Source organism: Symphalangus syndactylus, chromosome 3, assembly GCF_028878055.3.
Source record: "Symphalangus syndactylus isolate Jambi chromosome 3, NHGRI_mSymSyn1-v2.1_pri, whole genome shotgun sequence".
Lineage (NCBI taxonomy): Eukaryota > Metazoa > Chordata > Mammalia > Primates > Hylobatidae > Symphalangus > Symphalangus syndactylus.
The window spans coordinates 131,154,618-131,179,126 of NC_072425.2; the positions used below are offsets into that span (position 1 = coordinate 131,154,618).

Sequence of the window (24,509 nt, forward strand, 5' to 3'; positions counted from 1 at the left end):
CTTTGCCAGGTGCATATTCTCTTCCCTTTAATTCCCTTGCCTTCCAACCTTGGAGTCATTTTTTAGGGGAGAGGAGAGGGCTGTTGTTTCATTTGGTCTTGTCTTCTCCTCATGTAGGCCAAGGCCTGCCTCTCCTTTCCCCATGTGGGCTCCAGAAACTGGCCCTCCAGGCAGTTTGGCATTTGTGAAATGGGCTTTGGGGTCAGGCAGACAAAGGTTCAAATCCTGTTTGTGATATGTGCTGTGTGACCTTAGCTACATTCATCTTGTGAACCTCAGTTTCTGCATCTGTCAAGTGCTGGTGTTGTTAACTTATATAATTTTTTGGAGGATTAGGTGACAGAATATATGTTGAAGGCATCTGTAGTAAGCCCCTGGCATACAGTTGGCATTTAATAAATGTTAATAGTTTCTGCTTGCACCTTCCTCCCTCATCCTTGTTTCTGAGCCTGTTGCCCCGGGGGCATGTCCCCATCCACATGTTCCCTGCCTGCCTGGCCGTTTGTACTCTCTTTCCCCCAAGCCCATCATGTGTACAGTTGTGGAAGTGCTCTTCAGTCACTTTTTCTGCTTCAGCTCACCACTGCCTTGCTGCAGGGCCCATGTGGTTCTGCACTGTGTTGGTTGTGGTCTCTCCCCCTGGCCCTTATGGCCCTTCCTAAAGCGTCCTAACTCCTCACTTCCCATTCTTCCCTCTTCGCACGGATTTGTCCACAGCAGGCAGCTGGTAGCTATCTCTCTCGGTGCATCCACTGTCCCCATGTCTTCGTGCATTCTTTTCCTCCTTCCTGTGGGCCCTCCCCACCCTGCCCGTGGCTCCACTGAATCATCCTCCTCCTGCCCATGTGTCTCACCTCGGCCCAGAGCCCTAACTTCAGGCATTTCTGCGTCCGGATCTGCTTGGCACTCACGTACACTTTTTCTTCTGTTTTAGTGACTTACACCTTGTATCTTCATGCTTCCCTTCAGCTTTGTACGCTACTTAAGGTTCAGGGTGTGGCGAATTTCATGAACTATCTGCCTACCAGGTTGGCTACCCTTCCCTTGCTTTCTTGGTCTTGATTTTTTCTGCTTTAGCTCACCACTGCCTTACTGCAAAGTGTGGGGTGTCCTGCCCTAGACCCCTGTGTGGCGCTGGGCACTTTTGGGGCAGTGCACTTCTAGCCTGTCAGTAAAGCCTCTTTGCCCTCTCAGCCCCAGTAAGCATCCTTTCTTACTGCCCTTTCCTTGAGTCCAGTGCTCTAGCCAGACTCATCTTCTTGGTTTGCTTTATGGGCTTGTTGCTTTCTGAGCTCTGTGGCTTTGTTTGCCCCATTCTGACTACTTGGAATAACCCATCTCCCATCTTCCCAGATCTTCCAAGGTCCCTTCCATGATGCCATCCCCAGCTGTTCCCCACCTCCAGCCAGAAGCAGTCGTGCCTTTTCTGTGCCCATATTTCTTTATTTGAAGCTATCTTTGGGTGCAGTTTTTCTTCTGTGTTACGGTTATTTATGGACTTGCCTTATCTCTCTTACTTGGGAGGCGGGGTTACATGGTGGAAGGAATTTGGACACCTACCTACTGCTGATGTGATCTGGGGCAAGAACCATAAGCTCTTACAGCCTCAGTATCCTCATCTGTAAAATGAAAATATTTAACGCTATCTCAGAGAAGCTGTGAGGCTCACCTTGAATATATACCACTATACCTAACATGTAATGGGGTCAGATCCTGTCCGCGTTATGTCCAGCACACTGCCTGGCACATTATTGGTGCCAAGAAGTATTTGTTGAGTGAATGATGCAGCCTGGGAGGCCGATGAACAGGGACATTCCTCTCTCTGGACAAGTTCCTCCTGTGGTAGGAACTGTTTATGTCTTAAGGACTCACTGGAGGGGGCAGCCAGGAGCCCCTGGCTTGTATTGTATCCCTCTTCCAGGCAGTGTGACCCAGTGTGAGTTAGCCAGTGTCTCTGCTGTGAATCACACATCAGCAGCATTGGTGGGGCTGGTGGGAGCGGCTGCAGAAAAGAAAGGGCTGCTTGCATACTCATGTCAGGTGGGCCCGGTGTCCCCAGTTCAGACAAGAGTGTGACTGTGCAACTGCCCTGTGGAGCTGGCAGTACCCTGGGGAAGCTGACTTTGGTCCCACCTGAGATGCTGCTTCCAGGTCCCCTGATCTCATATGGCTGCTCCAGAGGCTTTGGGAGTTGGGTCCTGTTTTCCTAGTTTTTCCTTTCCATGCGTGTCTTACTGGGCACTGAAGGCTGATTGTGTCAAATGATTTGTCCCTCTGCTAGTCACTTGCCAATGCCCTTGGAAAGGATGATTTGATGATTAGGCAGGTGCGATGAGTCATAGTAGTGTTTTAATTCACCCTTGCAGATAGCTCACGGCCTACATTCCGATATTTCTGTTCTCTTTTTCTCTCTGTTGTCCGGCATACTCCTCACCTCCGTGCTGAGAGGTCTTGAAAATAAAATAGCACAAGGGGCTTAGTGAAGCTAGACCATTTCCTGAATTGTTTGGACCCTGTTAAACAGGCCCTGGGGGCCTCTGGAGTGACCTGGACTTGTTGGGGAGTTGGGGTCAGAGGACTGGGCTGGTGGTGCTGGGTCTTCTTACAGATTCCAGTAGTGGTTTACATGTTCTGATGCCTGAAAACAGAACTAGGTGATGTTTTAGAAGAGACATTGAATTAGATGATGTGAGGTTTTCCTGCTGCTCTATTTTGAAGGCTCCATGAAGGAAGCTGACAGTGAGAATGGGTGTGCCAGGTCTATAGAGTAGACCCATTTTACAGAAGATGACCAAGGGTTCAAGCAGTCCACAGCCTGGAAGAACAGTAGTTGCTCCAGAACCCTGGGCCGGGGAGGCGGTGGGGGGCGAGCATTTTGTTTCAAAAGGGGCAGGCTGTGGAGAAGTGGGTCCAGGATCTGGGTAGGGGTTGTGGTTGCCCCCCTAAATGTTGCCGCCCTTGCACTGGCACATTCCTGCTGTTTTCTTCTGCTCAGCGGAGCTGAACGGGCTCTCACTTCCTGGCTAGCTCTGTGTGCTGCCCCACCCCCTCTTGGCTAGCATCGCCTGTGTTTGTTATTGTAGTTCTGGCTCCAGGCCAGGCCTGGCTGGGAGCCAGACTTGTGGGTACAGTATGTACAGTGAGTGCTGAGCCAAGTTTGTCATCATACACGATTAATTTTTTTTTTCTAATCTGGTTGGGGTGGGGTGAAGGAGGAGGCAAGAAAAGAGTTTCTCCGATGCTTGAGAATAGGCCGCATTGAATTCCGCAGAGATGTCATTTCTGAAAGGGAGACAGAGCTCCGGCTTGTTCTTCCTTCGCAGTTTTTCCTCCTTTCTCTCCCTGTCATCCTCCTCTCCTCTTCATTTCCCTATCACACGAAATCAGCCTGTAGGAGATCGACAATGCAGGTCTTATTTTCAGTGACTAGAATACTAAATTTACACTCCTAAATCAGTTTTCATTGTGTTGAAATTGACAATTTGTTTAATTAGAAGTTTGCCCTGTAGGAGGCCCTTCTGAGAGACAGTGCCTTCCCTTTTTCTCTCTGCCTTACTTTCTGTTTTAAGGGTTTTTTAAAAGACCCTAAATGGTAGTAGTGAATTTCAGTTTAATTGAAGTTTTAATTTCAATTTGAAAGTGTGAATTAATCAAGTGTTTATGAGCTATACCTGATGATCACAATAAGTTTAAACTAACTGTCAATAACCGAACTCATTAACTAATGAGATGATCTGACCAGGCCCTGCATTCTCAGAGGTGGTTTTGGGGGTCAGAAGGGTTTGCTTGCTGGGGAAAGAGGCTTGGGGTGGGAAGAGAGATGGCCTCCAAGGCTTTGCAAAGCTGGCCCTGATGGAGGGTGAAGCTTGGGTGTAGGACTGTGGCCCTTCCCCTTCCTGTGTCCCAGGAAGACTCTGAAACCTCCCTCCTCACCCTCTGCTACCTTACCCCTTTTGGGGATCTGGCCTTGAAGCATCTGTTGATCCACTCTCTCTTCGCCACTCCTTGTCGTAACATGAGAAGTGATTCCTAGCTCTGAGATGTCCATGCAGAGACCACAGACACATGCAGTGACTCAAGTTGGTTCTGAGATGGGCCAGTGTAAGGTTTCCCATTAGGTAGATTTCCCACAGCTTGGCTTAACGTCCTGGTGGCTTATAAGTGAGCATGCCTAGAACTGCTTGTCCCTATTTTTGACTCGGCTGCATACGATTAGGGTTTGAGTATTCATGTGGCCTGCTCCTATTCTGGGAGTGTCATTCATTTTTGGAGCCAGAGGATGTTTAATAAGCATGAATTGTGTGTCAGGCTCTGTGCACTTAACAGTGAAGACTGCTACAACATCCCTGCCCTCAAGGAGCTTAAGTCTAGAGTGGGAGATGAGTATGACTATACAATCATCATACAAGATGGTAATGTGTGCAAAGTGCTAAGAAATCTGGGAGAAATTCGGAGTAGGAGAGTGTTTTGTGCCAGAGGGTAACAGAACAGCATTTTGAAAGGACTCGGGGAGGGGAAGCCCAAGCCACCTATGGAGGTGGGTGGTGTAACCTGCGAGTGTAGGCTGCGCCTGCGGGGAGAGAGCAGAGTGCAGGGTTTAGAAGAGATGGATGAGATACATCTGTGGAAGGAATAGCAAAATGATCTGCATTCTCCCTGAAGCACTGGAGAGCCACTGAAGGATTGAGTAAGAGGGTGACATATTTTTCTGTCTGGAATAGAAGGGACTGTTGGGCTTTTTTATGTAGACTAGGCTAGAATATAGGGTGAATAAAGCCCGTTGGAGAACATGAAGACTGGTCGTCTGTATTGGGGTGTGGTTGGAGTGTTGAGAGGCCTGTGCCTTCTGTGCTGGTTAGGGCCATGTGGCCCCATTCTGCCAGGTGGGAGGCCCCATCCTTCCACTCCTCTCTTGCCCTTGTCAGGCACGGTAGGCCCTGGCTATTGAGAAGCATCCCTGAGACGAGGCTCTTCCCCAGAGTCAGAGCCATGGGGAAAGAATGAGAGCTTTCGTTGATAGATTTTCTGATTCCAGCAGCAGCATGGAGTGGCTGGGGCTTATCACCTGGGACCTGGGTCATCCTCCTGGCAGGGAAAAGGGCTGGAGGAGTCCTTCAGATTGGATCTCTTAGGCTTTCCTCTGTCACGGTTGGATGGAAGAAAAAAAGCATTACAAGATGGCAAAGATCTGTGGCTTGTCCTTGTTCTGTTTTATTTATTTATTCTTTTTTGGAGCACTGAGCTATGGGTTTCAGTTTCTTCTTCTCAAAGACAGAGAAGATGGGGGAAGAGAGGTAGCTGGAAAATTCCCTGTGACTGGGATGAGATGGTGCGAGGTGGTCCCCACTCTGATGATTGGAGAGGTGCCTTTGAGTCCAAAGATGGCTTCCCCTCACCTTGTCTCTCCTCCCATTCACCTCTCTCCTCCCAGATTAGGTATCTGCTCAGAGCAAGAGACTGGGGGCTGCCCAGGCTTGTGAGAGCCCATGGCCAATCCATGCACCCTCTGCCCACTCTTCAGTCAATACCAGCTTTACCTTCTGGTTAGCCTCCTACCATCAGGGCAAACCCAGGAGATGACCAGGAAGAAACTTTGTTCATGTTCCTCGACTCCCTCCACATTCCTTATGTGGGGGCGCCTTTGGTTTTTGGGTCAAGGAAGTGGAGAAGATCAGATGAGGGTGGCTCAGAGGCTGGGCTGCCCTCCCTTCGGTCCGCATGTATGATGCGGATGCAGAGAGAGGAAAGGGTGAAGGGAGCCACTTTCCCCCAGCTCGCTCTTGAACACACTTCTCTTTCTCTCTCTCTCCCTACTCTGAATTTGGCTTGCTTCCCGAACTTTTTCCCAGAGTGGTGTCGTCACTGGCCTGCCGGCAGGTCTGGATGTTCTGCCAGCATTCCAGAGAGTTTATGATCGCTTGCAGATGCGCCTCCAAGAACACACTGTACCCAAAGCAGAAATTAATGCAGGCTTGACTACCGTCCAAGCCCGTACACGGGAGAGAGGAAAAAGAAAACAAAAACTGTTTAATGCTGTTTATAAATTATACACTGGCTGATGAAAAATACATTTCTTTCCTCTCCCCTTTTACTCTCCCCCCTACCCGTCCTCAGTGCCCCCACCCCCACCCCCACCCCTTCTCGCTTTCTGCCTCAAGAGCCTAAACTGAGACCAGAAGAATATGGTTTTGCTTTTTAGCTCCTGTTTTGGCTGGGATCCGGAACCCTGCTGCTGATTCACAGCCAGAGTATTTTTCCCCTTTACCTGATGAAATATACTGATTTTCCAGCCCAGATGGGGTGTTTTTGGTTTTGTTGTGTGGGTTGTTTTTGTTTTTTTGGTTTTTGTTTTTTGGCCAGGGATTTTGTTTACAGCAAGTATCAGGTTCCATGATGGTGCTGGGTGCGATGCTGGCCCCAGGGCAGATAAATCCCCCACATAACTGCCACCTTAGTGCTGCGGTTATGCGTGCATGGGTCCCCCCGCCCTAGTCAGGCCAGCTGAACTGAGAAAGTTGGGAAAGTTCATTGCAGGTCATGGTTTTAAACAGTGTTTTCGCCAGTTCTATCCCACCCCTTCACCTACAGCCCCTGTGTGAAGAGGGGGTTCACATGTCCCTGCCCCCAAATACACATGTCTCTGTCTCCATATGGTGCCTTAGCAGAGGTTGGGGAAGCTCGTTCCATCTACCCCTCTAGATCCCAGCCTCTCCTCCCACCCCGCAAATCCCCCATCCCAATTTATTCTATAAATTCGTTTCCACATTATGTCTATCCATTTACATGGCTTTTGTGTTTTTTAATACTGCTAATGTTTATCATTTGCCCAACAGGCTCGACAGATTTTGCTTCCTGTAGAGCATCGAGGCTTTAGAGCCCCCTCGTTGCTAAGTAGCAGTCTCCCTGTACTGTAATGGGCTGATTTTGTATTCTGTTCAGCGCTGTATCTTATTTTTGTATGCAAGACAAAGTGTTTTGATGGAGGACGATTGCGGCAGTGTCTGGAGGCTGTTTGGAGTTTTATGGGCTGTACAGTACACTGTGTGCTCTCCGAACAGAACACAGGCTGTTGAATTTTGGATTGGATTTGTCATTTTTCCCCCCTCAGAGAGGAGCCTGTCAGATAGAACATTACTTTGAGGGTGGAGGGAAGAAAGTGGAAATTATGTAATAACCTTCTTCCTTCTCCCTCTCTCGATGATTTTTCTATCTCAGCATAGGGTGGTTTCTTCCACACATACCCTCTCTCATACCACCACATGATTTTGCACAGCTAGAGGATGACGGTCTTACTAGGAAATGAATGGTGCCCTAGAGGGATGGATGCTGGGACATCTGTCTGTCTGCCATTTATTCTCCTAGTCTCCCTTTCCTCTCCTTTGCTCCTTCCATCCTTCCTACATTCTGGGTTGCCTTGCTGGCCCTTGTTATTGTCTGAGGATGAATAGATACGGGGTTATTGGGGAGGGATATTTACATGGGATCAACCTGATAACGGCAATGCCATTTCTGATTTCCAGGGCCTTTTCATCTTCCCTTGGCTTCGCAGACACACACCCTGCCGGAAGCGTTCTTAGGAGGCCTGCGTGCTTTCTCTTGCCCTCGGCCCCGTTCCCCAGCCCTCTAACCAGGCTGGGCCTGGGTCTCTGTATCTGGGGCTGTGCCCGAGGTTAGGCATCCATCACGCTACTGTGGCCCTTACTTTCAGTGTTCTCGTTCAGGTCTCTGTGGTGGCAGGTATTTATTTTTCAGCTTTTCCCTTCTCCTTCTATTTTTCCCCAATCTGCTTTCATCTGACTTCATCTCTTTGTCCCTGTCCTTTGTGTCGGTGTCAGCCTCGGCCTTTTCTTGACACTCCTGTGTATTTGCTGTCTTCCTTCTTATGTCTTCATCTGTCTTTGTCTCCATCTGTCTTGGTTGGTCTTTTCTGTGTCTCTCTCTTTCTCTTTGTCTCTGTCTCTGTCTCTCCCTGCCTCTCTGTCTCCCTGTCCTAACCCACCACCACAAAGTTTTTTTTAGCTTGGAAGCTGGGCAGTGGTTGGAATGGAAAACAAAATGTCACTCTGGCCCAGAGGTCTCCCCAGAGGGGAGGACTCTTGAGCCAGTGTCCCTAGAATGCTCTCAGCACCTAGAATCTCATGTGCTCTTATCCCTTGCCTCTCAGGGGCCAGAGTGGGGCTTCTCTGGCTTGGCCCCTGCTTTTCCTGGGTCCCTGGATGTTCCCCCCAAATCCCAGTTGTGTTGAGAATGGGCAAGTAGTTGAGCAGGGTTAGGCTCTACAAGGCCCTTATTGGACCTTGCTGCTACTGTGCTCTCCTGGGCCTGTACTGTGCACCTGAGTGCAGGACTCAGCAGCCGCCCTCACATACGCATGCCCTAGCAAAGTGCCTGGTACGTAGGAGTGTTGTGCACTGATAGTATTTGTCAAATAAATGAATATCCTGTTATAAAAGTGTTCGTACTACTAGGGCAGATCTGGGTTTGGTGGGGCCTGAAGCGTACTCAGTTTTGGGTGCTGTCTCTCAGAAAAGGATTATAAATACCAAGTGTTCGAGCCCCTCCCAGGAAAGGGGTCAGTGCCAGGGAGAGGCCTGAAGCTTCAGCTTTACTGGCTTCCGGGAGAACAGGCCTCGGTGAACCACTTGAGAGGTTGCTGTTGAGGGGTCTCACTTGGAACTACTTAGTGGGGTGGCTCAGGGCTGAGGATAGGAGGGTGACATCTGCCCAGCTCTGGGGACCTTCAGAGCCTGGGACATCTGTGCTCACAGGCCTCAGGTTTATGTTCATAGAAGTCAGGCCAAATCCTCCTGCCTTTGGTAAGTGGCTGCAGGTCGCCATGGGCCTGGAAACGTCATGGTATTTCACAAGCTCCTCAGTGAGGCTGCTTGGTGGGGATGGACCCTGAGTTCCAGCTCACCCAGAGCCACCAGGTAGGCAGCCACTCTTGGTAGCATCCTGGCCTCCACAGTGACCCTCGCTGACTGTCAGTGAAATGGCATGGCATCCACTCCTCTCCCAGGTGTTCAACTGCCTAGGTCTGTGGTTGTGGCTCTCCTGCCTTCTTGGGGCAGTAGAACTGCAAGTATGGTGGGGCAGAGGACTGGTCTGTGTGTGTGTGTGTGTGTGTGTGTGTGTGTAACCATGAGGGAGAGGGGGCCTGGAGGTGATGGAAGGTGTTTGCAGACATCTGGGCATCTGTTCTGTGGAGCTTGCAGACTCACCCATTAAGTGAGGTTGGTGAAGATTGCAGGATCGGACAGTCCTTTGGGTAGAGGGACTCACTTGTTGGGGGGTATGGAAAAGCTGCAGTGTCTCCTAGAAATCGGAGACACAGTCCTGATCAGAACACCATGTGTGCATGTGTGTGTTTGTGTGTGCAAGCATGGGAAAAAAAGACATTGAGAAGAAGCATTTACCTGAAATACTCAAATTTGTTCCTTTGCTGTAATGGGCCCGCACAGACCATTACCTTGAAGATTTAAAAACTAAATGAGCTCATCATATCAAGTGACTTCCACCGACATTCATGCTTGATTGCAAAGCCTGCTTTACCTTTGAATTTCAACTTCATTGTTTGTTATTAATTCTCAGATGGTGGTGGTGTGTTTCTACCTTTTGGATTCAGCCATGAAAATGTTGATATTGTGTGATGGATGTGAACATTTCTCAACAAGACCCCACCGAAGAACCTTTTCATTTTAAAAATAGCCCCATGACCTTTAGGGCTCAGACTGGAGTTTCCGAGGAATCCAGCGGGCTGAGACAAGACTTGGGTTGACTTTGGAGGAGGCAGAAGTTTGCATTTTTTTAGTCTAATAATTTGAGTTTCATATGAATGATTCTGTGCTCCGTGCAATACTATGCATTTTCATAACTGTCTCTTTCACTTTGGGTAAAGGAAGGGAGGGAAAAAATAACAGCAGCAGCATTCTGTGGGCAAAGGAAGAAAACAAGAGAATGGGGCAGAGAACAGGCTAAATTTAAAATTGTAATTGGCTGACTTCCACTGGCTTGCGGGTGTTTTAATGACTCATAATAACTTCATTTAAAACCAGCTGAGCAGAAAATAGATTGGAGAGGAGCCTCGGGCCATTATGGATTTGTGGGTTTTTTTTTTTGTTTTTTTTTTTTTGACAAGCTTGGTTTTCAGCAGCCAGGAAGGCTCTCAGAGAGGGCTTGGCTGTGTTTTCTCTCTCTGTCTCTCTCTCCCTCTCTCTCTCTCTGAGGGTTGGTGGTCTGCCCAGGAGAGATTGTATAGAAACCAGGGCGAGTTTTTTGTTTGTTTTTTTTTTTAAACTCTCCCTCCACCCCTCGTTTTTTTTTTTAACTGATTAAAAATAGATGCCTTGAGGTATTATTTTAGCATCAGTAGGATTTTTTTCACCTTTGATGTGGTAAATGGAACATAAATAAAATTGTTTTTGAAATTACTGAATTAATTAGGTAGTAAAGCAACTACAATGCATAAATGTCCTTGGCCGTCTGGTTTTTCTCCCTAATCCTGATCTATATTTGTAGGGCGTTCCCTTTTCTCCCCAACCCCCTCCTCCTCTCCCAGCAACCCCTCCTTCCTCTGAGCCTGCACCTTCCCTTTGAATGGCAAGATCTTTTATCATCCCGGAAACAGCTAAATGATTTTTTAAAATCCATAGGATTTTGACGGTATTGGTTCTATCTGGTTATCTGGTCACCTCCAGGAGTTTTGGGACTTGCCAGAAAAGGCTCTAACCTGCCTCTAGTTGTTTTAAATAGATCCTGCCTGTTTCCCATGCTAGGACTGGTGCCTGACCGGCGAGCATTCCTTTTTCTCTTCTTTTGAAAAGTCAACCGACTCAGCCCTAGGACGCGTCTGTCTGGGCAGGACAAGAGGCCGCCCTCCATCTGATCGCTCTTAGCCATTTATCTATCCCCTCTTATGGCACCTGTCACCTTCTTTGTTACATAGCTATTTATTTGCTTGGCCTTTTTTGCCTACTAGACTGTAAGCTTCTTGAGAACATGTGATTTATTTGTGTCCCCTATACTACCTCGCTTAGTAACCCGAATGGCGGTTATAACTCAGTCATTTGAAAAATAACCTAATGGGTGAGTGAGCAGGCATGCGGATGGACACATGGTAAGGAACAGACCTGAGATGCTGCCTGCTTCCCTCCAGCCCCAGGAGTCAGCAATCTGGATGAGAAGACAAGGATGGAAGGCGGGGACCTTGTCAGTAGTGTGCTCTGTTGCATCCTCATAGCCGGACACATAGCAGGTTCTCAGGAAATATCTGCTGAAGAAGTGAAGGGCTCAGGATGCATGGTTTGGCTGCAGGAAGGAGAGAAAGACATTTATTGAAACTTGCTGTGTTCCAGGCACAGTGCTGTGTGTTCTGCATATCTGAACTCAATCTTTCTTCAACTTTGGAAGACAGATATGCCTATTCCGTTTTGCAGATGAGGACAGTAAAGAGTTAACTTACCTAAGATCATAAAGCTAGAAAGTAGCAGAGCTGGACTTCAAGCTCCCTCTCTTTCTCTCTCCTTCCACCCTGCGTCTTGCTTTTCTATTACAGTATAGCATGCTGCTATACCTAGCCCTGGCCTCGTGCTGTTTGAGTGCCTAAATGCCTGCTTCTCTGTTTGCAGAGCTAACCAATCTCAAACTGGGGAGCTGAGACCAGGAAGGCCCTGTGCCCAAGGGTCCTGGGGGTGGGGAGGGTGGCATAGTAATTGGCTGCTGCCTGAGTGCCTTGCACCTGTGCCACCAGGAGCAGGTGTGGCTTATTAGCCTCTTCCTGCTCTGCTAGAGGAGCATGTGTTCAGTGGTTGTGAGTTGTGGCTATGGCTTCTCCGCAGTGCCTTGTAGGGTTGGGGATAGGAGGGTTCTGGGAGCATTGCAGGAGGGTCTGTGGGTTAGTGTGTGGCCCTCCCACCCAGGGAGAGCTTGACTGTGTCATGCCCCCCACTCCTCCTTTCCACTACCCTGACACGTAGAGAGGAGGGGTAGGAGGAGAGAGCTGCCTGTGGTCCCTCCTGCATGGCGATGCAACTGGGTGCTCTGCTTCTGGTAGATGCACCCTGTGATGCTGGGGTGGGGTGAAAGGGGCAGCCGACCTGTGCTGCAGCCCAGAAATGTGAGAGCTATGACCACTTGAGCTATTACTAGTGCCTTAGACTTCAAGCATTTTAGAGTATGACACATCAGGAAGGTTGTGGCCCCCCTGACCTTTCAGATTATGTCCAGTGAAGCTGGATCACTTGACATGAGGCTGGTTGTGTCCGTTCTCTGACAGCCTCATCTTCCCCAGGCACACGCTGGGGATGCTGGAGCTTTCTCTGGGGAGCGAAACATCAGCCAAATGGGAACCAGATGGTGAAGGCTGAGCAGCAGAGAAACCTCGATGACTACTCTGGGTCACACGTGTGGGCCTCTTTTGCGGGAAATCATTTGTGAAGTCATTCATCAGTTAGCAGCTGAACCTAGGGCCAGTGGTGTGCAAAGCTTGGCAGGGCGGACAGAGGGGTTGAAGCCAGTGTCCTTGTCTGCAAGAAGCTGGTGGTCTGGCTGAGAGGGTGACACGAGCCCCCGGCAAGAGAAGGCGTTGAGCAAGGCTGGGCGTGCTCATTGTAACCGCAGGAGGAAAGACTGAGTGCTGCAGGCGTTTAGAGTGGGGAGAAGCTCTTAAGAACCAGGGGGATGAGGAAAGCTTCGGGAAGGAGGTTCATGGGATTTTGACGAGGTCTTTGCTGCTGCAGTGTCCAGAAGGAGTGCTGTGGTGGGAGTGGGCCGACTTTTCTGGACAAGAGGAAGCAAGAACTTCTGTGAGCTAGAACCATCAGGCAGGCATCTCTTTCTTTCCTCCTCATCCTCCTCCACCCACAGCCACCTGGCAGAGACTTACAGCCCAGTTTCTTGCACTTGGGAGTCCTCCGATCCCTGTGATGGCTGTGGGCCTCCTGGCCTGGAGGTCGAGAAAGACTGCATTAAAGATGAAAAGCTGCCACTTCAGGGGACCCCTCCAAGTTGAGGCAGCCACAAAACAAACACATGTGAAAGCAAGGCTTAAAATTGGGTGCAGACCCAGAAGATTGTAAATTTCTCATATAGGACTCGATGGACTAAAAAATATGTTACGAGTACCTAGAACCCCACAAAGCCTAGGCTGAGAAGACAGGTCAGACGGCTGCCTCTGGGTGAGGCTGAGGACACAGTTGGCCACCCTAGAGGGCCAATGGAGGAAGCATCCGAGGACTGCCTCAGGACGTGCCCCAGCCCACCTCCTCGGACCACGTGGGTGAAGCCCCTGTGCATGCCTTTAGTGAAGACTGAGCTTGTTCACCGCATAGATGGAAGCCAGTGGGAGAGAGGGGCGGATGCCTCTGTAGTCAGGGGCTCCTTTTGTTGGCTCTCTCCAGGATTCAACCTGACAAAGACATCTCTTCCAGACTTTTCCCCAGTAGTTAACGCACTCCCTCCTCCTTCCCCCAAACCAGTCCCATTTTGATTGGAATTCTTTCACTTGCCTGGGACAAGGGGAAAAAAAAAAAAAGCAAATTCTAAACTTTTCATTAGGTAGTTGGGATAAAAAGTCTTCTGGGGTAGTTGGATTAAACCTCAGCAGCTCTCTCACTGACTATTATAAGCTAATTGAGCACAGGGAGCTCATTGGCGGCTGCATTTTTGTTGGAGTAATTATGCAAGGCCACAGTCGTTTTCAGTAACAAGGTAACTCCGGGTAAAGACAGAACTCTCTGAAACTTTGGATTTGCTAGAGTCTTCCTTCCTCAGTTGCCTTTGCTAAGATGAGCCCGGGATAAAGGCCCAGAGACCAGATATTTTGGGAGGCTACTATCTTGCCTGAATATCCTGGATCTCCCAGTGCCTTCACTGGGGCCTAATGGACATAATCCAGCACATCTGAGAGAGCACTGCTGGGGGTCCAGTTTTGCATTAATTGAGGTTTGGGGTCTGGAGTCAGACGCTCTGGAGTATAGGCTCGAGAGGGACAGGTGCAGCCTTTGAAGCTGACCCGGGAGCAAAGAGAATCACAGTGCACTGTCTTCATTACTTATCTATGCACCGAGAGCAGGGTCTGATTATAGATAATGAGGCCAAATGATACTCTCTGTCTCTAATGAGGTCCTGTCTGTCCTGGCCGAGCAAAGCATGGACCAGCGTATGTAGGACTGTGATGACAACCCTGGGCATCTTTTCTAGCCCATAGGATTCTTGATGGGGAAACATTCCTAGACATACAGTCCTCCCACTGAACTCCACCCCCATCCAGAATCTCTATCAGGAGCTAGGAGCCGGCTCAGTGGGCTGGGAAGGGCCTTTCAGTGCCCTTTGGAAGGGGCCCTGGGGCCTTGCCAAGCTGAACATGTCCTCTGGGTGGCCTGCCTCACCTCTGGCCTGCTGCCCGTCAGCATTGAATCATGCCCCTCAGAGGACAACATGTAACTGTGCTTCCCGATATAGCCCCCGGCCCCCTAAGGTGACAGGAAGAGTCATTGTCACGGGAGTACTCCATCTTTCTGACACCACAGTGCCGGCATGGGTTTCTTCCCTACTGCTCAGCCCTGCACAGCCTAGAATTCTGCTTTGGGAGCATACATAGAGCTCACAGAGCTATTTTCTTTTCCTACTTTCCATCTCCCACTTTAGTTTTCAGAACTTTATCTTCAGTCTCTGGCACGGACTGTCTGCTTCCTTCCTCCATCTCAACATTATAAAAGTTTGTCACAGTCAGAGGCTGGCTGAATCGAAGCAGGAATGTGGTGTTTGGTTAAATTGTAAAATTAGCTAGGAAAGTTAATGAGGCATTCCGCCTCTGCCTGCTGAAGAGCAGGACGTTTATGAAGGTGCTTCAAAGCACCCTGCCTGAGAAGGAAGGAAAGGGAGACAGGAGCAGCAGGGGAAGCTGCCCAGGAATGTAGAAGAGCCTGGTCCAGGTGAGTTTCTGGGCCTTGGACGTGCCTTTCACTCGCTTAGCTGAATGGAACCTGAGAAATCATCCCCTCAATACTCCTACTGTGGGTCCAGCTCCATCTACCCACTCCGACTCCATAGGAGTTCCTTACTGCATGTCCAAGAATGTCCCGCGACCGCACACAGCTGGCCATGGTTAGCCATTCTCGTGCCCAGATTTCCTTTTTGTCCTGGGCAAGGCAGAAGATACAAAAACTGAACACTTTGTCTTAGAAGGAGCCCATGGTAGAAAGGAGGAAACCAAAGATAATGACAGTGGCAGCTGACATTTCCTGGAGGCCTACAGGTGCCAGGTACTGTGCCGGATTGCTTTACTTGGTCATCTCATTTGAGCCTCACAAGACCCATTGCAAGTTGGTACTATTAGGATGTCCATTTTACAGATGAGGAGACTGAGTTTACTTGCCCAAGATCACCTAGCAAGTTAGAGACAGAGCTGCGCTGTGACCCCAGGGCCGCCTGACCCTGAAGCCCCTGGTCTTAACCTCTGAGGCAAAGTTGTTTCCGTCCCCTTTCCAGGCTGCCCACTTCTCCCAGCCCATAGCTCACGTGGTACAGATTGCACGCTTGCAGATGCTCACCCTGAAGCTTTGGAAGTCACGGTCTCAAAGGTGCACGCGGAAGAGCTGCCAACAATTTTCTGCACACACCAAACTCGCAGTTCTTCTAATTACACCAAACAAACCTTTCTGTTTTCAAGCAGCTATGGGCTTAATATGGCAAATAGTTTCCCACCTGGACCTTTGGCATGGAGGGAGGCAGAAAAGACGAGTTTTGTTTTGTTTCGTTTTGTTTTTTTCCAGCAGGGAGGTGGTTCGTACTTAGAATGGGCATTAAGTGTGGCAGGCAATATTTCTGTTTTGAAAAGTGTGGCACCTTAAGGCTTCTGAATTTTGAGTCTGCAAATGTCAGTGCCGTAGTTGTAATGTAACACCTCAATTATGGTGCAGGGGGTAAGGAAGCCAGACTCTGAAACCTGCAAGGCTCTTTAGGTCCACAGCCTGAGCCACAATTAAGGTTTCAGAAACACCAAAGGCAAGCCAATGAGTGTCATTTTTAACCAGTTTGAACATTTTACTACTTCCTAACATCAGAAGCACCCGGGCTAGAGAGCCCGCTTCTTGTCCTCAATAAAGTGATTAAGCTGAATGGGTGTTGGGGAGTATTATTAGGCTGAGAAGGGCTAAAAATAGACATGCTCTGTTTTCTGAAAGCCACAGCAGGCCTGGAGAGACTGGCAGCCTCGAGGTGCCACTGAGGGGCCCGGAGAAGGGGAAGGGAGGGTGGCAGTCTCTGGGGCTCTGTGTCTGAGATGGGGATGGTGGGTGTTGTGACGGATGGGTCACGTGGTGGGGCCTCTTTCCCAGCTGTCACCAAGAGTGGAATCACAGTGGAAGCACATCCGTACCCGTATATGTGTATTAATGAATTTAAAGTAACTGACAACTCTGGAGTCTCTAGGAGGAATGCCTAGGCCTAAAATTTACGTACTCAGCCCTAAGATAATTGAATTTACCTGCTGTTCTGGGAGAAGGAGTCCAATCTGGGCAGTGAGTAAAGGGCAGACTATAAGGGGCACAAGCAGAGGGACATGGGGAAGAGCAGAGGCCTTTACAGCTGAGAGTGAGGATCTGTTCGGCAAAGCCTTGATTAACTAGGATGCTCAGAGAATATGTAATCAAAGGACTTTTTGGTGAACTGAAGGTTAACCAAGAAACCTTGTCTATATTGGCCTTTGTCGTTTGCTATCATTCATCAATGTGAGAGTCCATTTTTCTACTTTCAGTGAATGCAACTGATTGTCTTTTTATGATAGAACATCTTGCTTGCTTAGAAGTCAAAAGGAGAATGCCTAAGAAGGGAGTTAAGCATGGAGGTATATGCCTAGAGTTTGATTAGAAGTCACTCTAGAAGATCGGTTGTACCTTTTCCTTCCTACATGTTTTCATACCTTTGAACTCATTCCTCTCTATAATAGCTTTAAGTGCTGGGAAGGGCAAGGAACATGACTTCCACTTTGTAGATGGAGAAACAGGCCAAGAAAGCAGGATCTTAGAATACACTGAGGTCTAAGCAGAGGCAGGTCTGGACCCTGTGCTGCTGCCAGCCCAGGCTCTGTTGGATAGACAGTGTTGTTTCATGCCTGGACCAGGAGGTGAGAGTTTTTCTTAATGGGCAAAGGACTCAGAGAAGAGAGTTAGGTGGGCTTCCCATGCTGCCATTCTGACTGAGGATTTTTTTTTTTTTCTTTTATGCTTACTAGCTATGAGATCTTGGGCAAGAGAACTAAGCTTTTTAAACTTCAGTTTGCATATCTAAGGCCAGGCATGGTGTCTCCTGCCTGTAATCCCAGTACTCTGGGAAGCCAAGGCAGGCGGATCACCTGAGATCAGAAGTTCGAGACCAGCCTGGCTAACATGGTGAAACTCCATCTCTACTAAAAATACAACAATTAGCCGGGCGTGGTGGCATGCACCTCCTAGCATCTCTCTCCAATGCCACTTGCAACTGTCTTTATAGTGTGTTTGTGTGTATTTTGTTTCTAAGATAAAACATCTTTAGGTAATATTTCAACAAATGAAATAAAGCCTTTTAGAAGGCTCCTGATGCTGTCACAAATGTGATAATCATTGCACTCTTCAAGAAACCAATTGGCAGAGCTCTGTATGCAAGTTATCTGCTGACAGTTGGCTGTAAGCTGTACAAGCCCTGCAGATGAGAGCTTCTCTTCTCGTGGAAACTCCACCAGGAAACAGTGCCATAGACCCCAAAGACATCCAGGTCAAGCTGCAGGGAAGAGGCAGGCTTCAGTAGGCATAGAAGGCTGTCTAAGCTGGGCCCGTGGGCCCGTGCTCTCATCACAGGCAGTTTAGTGGAGAAGCTGGGCTTGATGTTGACAGAACTGAGATGTTAGCTCAGCTACCCGATAGCTAAATCAGGAGCGTTAGCAACTTAACTCTCTGAGCCTTGGTTTCTTCACGTGTTAAAGAGATGATGATACATCCTTCCTACCCTAAAAGCAGGACTTCAAAGTTGCACAACAGCAGTGACACCACTCACTCAGAAATGGGACTATAAGGTTGTTGGAAGGTTTAAACAAGATAATGCACATGAAGGTGCCCAGCACAGAAAGTGGAGCTCAACAGGCACACAACACCAATACTTTCACTTCTTCCCTTCAAAGGATCCTACAAAGGCTGCCCTGCAATGAGGAGTCACAATGCTGCTGCTGCCATAGTGTTGACAGTAATCAGAATAAAAATACTAATAACATGTGTTGCCCATTCATTATGATGCAAGCATTGTGCTACCTAGTTTACATGCAATATGCCAGTTAACTCTCCCAACAACTCTAAGATTACCCCCCATTTTATACATGTGCAAACTTTTTTTTTTTTTTGAGACAGAGTCTCTTTCTGTTGCCCAGGCTGGAGTGTAGTGGCGCGATTTCAGCTCACCACCCTTGGAGGGGTCTTAGTTTTCTTTTTTCCATTGCCCAGCCAGTATTGTGAATCTTACTCAGGGGAGAGGGGTGTATGTGTGCGTGCATGCGTGTGTGTGCGTAAAATCCTCCATGCCATATTTAGGGTGGGGGCCTGTGATGGAGCATTCTGAAGTTGCTTCAGAAGAAAGGAGCAGAATAAATGAGGATGAGAGGAGACCGAAGGCTCAGATCACAGGCTGAGCTTTGGGACTGCTGGGGGCCAGCAGAAATTTCTCTTTTCATTCTGAATTTCTCCCCTGAGAATCCCCAAGGGGAGACCTGGGAGGGGGGTGATTGTTGGTGTTTAGGAGTTGCGGAGATGTCCCGTAAAATCATGGCAGAAACCCTTACCCTTATATCTCTGGCTTTATTATCCAGCCTCTCACAAATGCCAAGGTTGCAAAGCTATCTATTGCTCTTAAACAAAACAAAGTTATGAACACTTGAAAGCCCAGGTATTCCCTGGAACTCGGGTCAGTCTTTGGCACAGCCGCACTGGCTGAGCCTGACTCTGGCTAATGATTCTCCCAATGTCTGGACTCTCTGTTCCATTCTACCTGCCTGATAGAGCAGAATATTCACCTTGAGAAGGATTCCGCTGGCTGAACCAGGGAACCCAGCCCTCGCTTGGTCTCAACAGCACCTTCCAAACACCAAGGGTTGTAAGCATTTGAGCTCTCGTGTACGGCCATGTTTAACTTTCTCTGCCATGAGTGCCGAGTTTCTCATGAACACATGTTCATCTTTTCTCCCTTAGAGATGTCCCAGTTTAAAACTTGTCATTTCAAGACGGAGAGATGAAAGGATTCACCAAGGGTTACACAGCTCAGGCAGTGACAGTCAGGACCCCAAGTCAATTTCTTTTGGTACTTTGGAAAATCTTGGGTGCGCTGGCCAGCAGAAGCCTCCTTGAGCCAATTATCTACCCTGTCTCACCTAAGGGTGGTCCTGTCTCCCATTCCAAATAGCATAATATCATGTACATGAGAGCCCCAGAGAACACAGTGTCTCATTTACCCAGGCCATTTACTGATTGCGATTGGGCTTCTCCCAGAGCTGTGGGGCTGGAAATACTATGGGCTGCATACCCTGTAGGCTGTGGCCAGGAGCTGTCCTCCTGGAGCTCATCAGCTTGATGAAGTGAAATTATTCTATAATCATGATAATGACTGTGACTTGAGCACCTGCTATGTGCCAGGTACCTCATATAGGTTCTTGTTTAATCTATCATGTGAGGATAAATAGCTACATTTTCAGGAGGGAAGTGAGGCTGTGAAGTTGATGCCGGTACCGTACCGGTAGAACCTTAAAGCCGTCTCTGGATTTGAGCTGCTGCTCTGTCGCCAGGCTGGAGTGCAATGGCGTGATCTCGGCTCACCACAACCTCCGCCTCCGGGGTTCAAGCGATTCTCCTGCCCCAGCCTCCCGAGTAGCTGGGATTACAGGCATGCGCCACCATGCCCGGCTAATTTTGTATTTTTAGTAGAGATGGGGCTTCTCCATGTTGGTCAGGCTGGTCTCCAACTCCCGACCTGAGGTGATCCGCCGCCTCGGCCTCCCAAAGTGCTGGGATTACAGGCGTGAGCCACCGCACCTGGCCCGGGACTTCATTTTGAGGGGGCCTGACCGTTAACCTCTGAGAGATCTCTCAGTTGGCAAGGCATGTCTGGAAGGAAGTCTGGTTCATCACAGCAGGGGCTGACATTCCTGTAGGAAGAGAGATTTTGTGCCCCTGTGCTGACTACCACAATACCATGATTGCTCAGTCATAGAAGTTGCTAGGAGAAGAAAGAGATTAGAAGCAATGGTAAGGTGAACCCCTGAATCACTACTCTTAGACTTCAGGAATATTTGTATTTTTTTTTGGAGACAGAGTATCACTCTGTCACCCAGGCTGGGGTTACAGGCACGAGCTATTGCACCTGGCCTGTATTTTTAAAAAATGTGCAACAAATTTACTCTCCTACTTGCATTTTATTTAAAATAATTCACTCATGTATTTTTAAAAACATAAATCATCTCAAAACTGGTTTGCATTCCCTGATCCCCTTCTGGGTAGGCAGTAGGAGGGTAATAATACGATGAAACATTGGCCATGAGTGATGATAGGAGCAGACGGTAGGGGTGTCATTTCCTTGATCTCCTCCTGAGGAAGAATGATCTGACCCCATCTTTACTGGTGTGTTTTGGCTGGAGAGGTAAGAATATTTTAAATCGCGTGATATATCTCTTGCGTGCATTTGATGTTTGTGTGTGTCTTATACATTGCTATTATTTTATCTCCTGACGTCAATGATGATGTTGGTGTTAATGACAACTAGCATTTATTGGGCAGTTACTGTATGCCAGACAGGGTATTAAACACTTTACATATATTATTTAAATTAATCATCCCTCAACCAACCCTGTGGCATAAACACTCTGAGCCCAGTTTTCTAGGTAAGAAACAGGCCCAGAAGAGATAATTCACTTCTCCAGGGTGGTAGCTAGACATGGTAGAACTGGGACTTGAACCAGAGTTTGTTTGATTCCAGAGAGCGTGCTCTTCACTACCTTACTGTGCAGCTTAATATTGAGTGCATGTGTGTGTTCTGGCTGTGGACGGTGTTTCTAAGCCTGTTGGATTACCCACTGACGCTAAAAGGGGTAACAAAATAGCTTTCCGAGCCACTCTGGCTGAGAATTGAGTTGCAGAGATAAGGGACAAGGTAGACCTGTGTGCTCCCTGTGGGACTTGAGAGAGGGACTGCAGGATCCCAGTAAGAGACAAAGGCACCATGCAGCTTCCTAGTAGCATCACATTTATTAGGTAGGATAAGAAATGTTCTCTCAGCCATAGAGATGTCTCAGCATTTCCTCCTGACCCATTCCAGGGTTTCCTCTTCTGCAGAGTGGATATTTAGCTACACATGAGGTGTCAGTCATTTGCCAGGTCACTGGTGGGACACTGGCTTTTGGAGATCTAAAAACCACCTGTCCTCAATCCCAGGTGACTCCCGTTGTTCTGTTGCTCAGCCCAGGAGAATTTCCTGGTGTCTTTCTCCATCCTCTATTTATGTGGGGTCCTGTATCATTATTTTATTCACCCTCCCATCCTGTAGTGAGGCCGGACTCTGAGGACCTTTCCCCACAGCCTTGTCAACCACAGCTACCCTTGAACCATATCCTGGACCGATCGGTGGGGCTGGTTGTTTTCCTTTCAGCCAGCATTTCCTCACCTGCTTTCCCTTTTCCCTCTTCCCTGAATCTGTGTACCTTCCAGAAACTCTGGTTCTGGATCAGCTTTTTGTTTTGTTGATAAAGGAGAAAGAGCAAGAGCGAGAGCTAGAGAGAGAGAGAGAGAGCCTTCAAGCTCCTCTCTGGGAGTACACATCTCCTTGAGGGAAAGAACACGCAGTGCCGGCCTTTGGAATTGGCAGCCAGTGTGCTGTTCTCCGTCTGATAAGAGGTACTGTAAATAAAACTGTACACCGTGGCCTGTTGTAAAATGCCCTGCGTCTGTACTCATTGTTCTGACAGCTTATGCTTTTTTTGGGTCTGCTGTTTTGGTACACTCTGTACTTCCTTATGTAAGCAGGCGTGCAGATCTCATCAGAACATTCAAGATGTTTATTTTAAAATCTCAAGGAATTTTGAAAAAAAGGACACAGCACTCAACATTAGATGCTGGCAAACATTAGGTGTTTTTTCAGTGGTTCTTTTTTTCCCCCTTCTTATTATTAGCATGGGGGTGGGAGAGGCTTTGGAGAGGGAGGGATTTGGATTTTTTTTTCTTCCCTCATTGGCTTCTGCCTTATTTCCTTCAGAGAGACACCACCCCATATCTGATTGCATTCAGTGTCTTCTGCTTCCGTCCTGGATGCCGGGACCCCCTCAGCCTCATTTCTGGTTAGGGCAGGTAGGGAGGGAGGCTCTTTGACAAGGGGGAGAGGGCAGCTGCAGGGAGCTTGTCATGGCTTCTACTGGATTTCAGCTTTATTGTCATTGGGATCCTGGGCATTTAGAGAAAGCTTTATGTTTTTGAAAGTGCCCTGCTGGCTGTTCCCTCCTTTGATTCCTGTGAGTTGGGGTGATCCTTGGCACAGAGGGAGAGCTGCTCCCACACACGGAGGCCTCAGTCCTGCTTCTGGCATGTGCATCCTCTCTTTCCACCAAACTTTAACTGGCTTTGAACCTTCCTCCTTCCTTTATCCCCAACCTTCTGGAGGTGTCAGGAAGTCAGGGAAAAAGGGGAGAAGAGTAGGGGTCTGGAGAACCCAAAATGGTCAGGGAGCTCCCTGCAGGGTGGTGCTTAGAACATCCCGAATCCTTCATCTGTGGGGTCCCTGGGAGACTGGCGGGGGCAAAGATGTCTGCCTGTCTCTTTCACACCTGGGTACCTGGAATCTCAGATAAACTCAGTGCCTGGGGTAGGCAGTAGTCACTCGGCAGATCACTGCCTGGGGGCAGGAGGCTCACTGACTGTAGCGGAGGGAAGGGTTGGTTGTTGGCTGCCACAGTGAGCGTTGGACTGGGTTGGGAGCAGACATGCTGATGAGAGGGAGGTCTTGCACCAGAGGAAGCAGACAGCCCTACTTTCTAACCTTTCCTCCCTTTTCCTCTCAACTACCTGAGACCTAGCCAGAGACCATGTCCTTGAGTTTCAAATAGGGGGTAGTAGAGAACTGAGTGTGCAGAATAAGGACTCTGCCACCCCCTAGGGGACAGACAGCTTGGCAGTGCCCTGAGTGGCCATTATGCCCTTCCCAGGTGAGTTCTGCACCCAGGAACCTGCCTGGGTCTTTCTTTGTTTAACAAGCATTTAGTGGGCACAGACTGTATGCCAGGCATGGCGCAGGGCATCGGGGATATGGTAAAGCCCAAGACAGGTGGGAACCTGCTCTCACAGTTACAGTCCACTGGGAAGACAGAAGAGAGCCCCAAATACAGGACAGTTGAATGGGGCTCCAGGGGCTTGTCCAGAGAAGACTTCAGAGCCAGGTTGGTGAATAGCTGCTGATACTGACATATTGGTTCGATGGCAGATTTTTCTGCTCCCCTCAGCAAAACAATCACTCATCTTTAAATTAGAGGAACAAGGTGGGGTGTGCGTGCATGTGTTCATGTATGTGCGCGTGTGGTGCCATATGTCTTTATGAATGTGAGACTCACTTTACACAAGATAAATGGCCCCCAAATAATTACATCCAATTCCAGTAAATTCAGTCATCTTTAATTGCATGAAGGGAGCTCTTTCTTTAAAGGAAAAGTGACTGGAGAAGATGGTAGCTGCGACTTACTGGTTCTGTGTATCTACCCACCAGCTGTGGGGTGGAGCACTTTCCCCACCTTGTCGCAACTCTCCAAGGGACATCCCCTTACTGCTTCCATTTTACAGCTGAGGCGACAGGCTCCCTGAGACTGGCAGCTTCCTGAGGGTTACAGCTGGTGACTAGCTTGCCTGGGATTTGACCTCTGATCTGTCTGACCCAAATGTTGAGCTCTTAAACACACTGCACTGCCTCCTGAGGTATAAATGGCACCAAGGACCTCTGCTATCCACAGAGTGTTTTGTGATTGACAAGGAGTTTTGTATTCATTCATGTCTATTATCCTGTTTGCTCCTCACAGCAGCCTCAGGGAGGCAGACAGATAGGCTTATGCCCATTTTACAGATTGGGAAATCAGTTCATCAAGGTGTGATGACTGGTGTGATGCCCACAGCTGTGAGTGGCCAAGTTAGGCATGGGATCTCGTGCCTGCACCTCTAGATCCTGCTGTTGTCCTCGGTTTGCTTGGATCTCTGATTGCTGTGGATAGCAAGGGTCTAGCACCCTTTATCTTCTGCTATTCTCCCTCTGCTATTTAATTTCTTTCCCACAATCTATCCCTTAACTTCCCCCACCCCCACGTCTCCCATCTCAATGTCACTCCATCCCGTGCAGCTGGCCTCCTTGCTCCTCTTCCCTTGCCTGGCGTGGATGTTCTCACGTGGTGGCTTTGCTCTATGCAGATGTCAGCACATCAGCGAGGGCCTCATTGACTACCCTGTGTAAAAGAACAGCCCCTGGCACTC

General features: G+C 48.7%; 1 protein-coding gene across 2 annotated transcripts in view; it reads left to right on the forward strand.

Annotated features, from left to right (window-relative positions):
* The window catches only part of ZBTB16 (zinc finger and BTB domain containing 16), a 196,441-nt gene that overhangs the window by 97,345 nt on the left and 74,587 nt on the right, over window positions 1-24,509 (forward strand). The gene's annotated exons all lie outside the window — the stretch shown is intronic.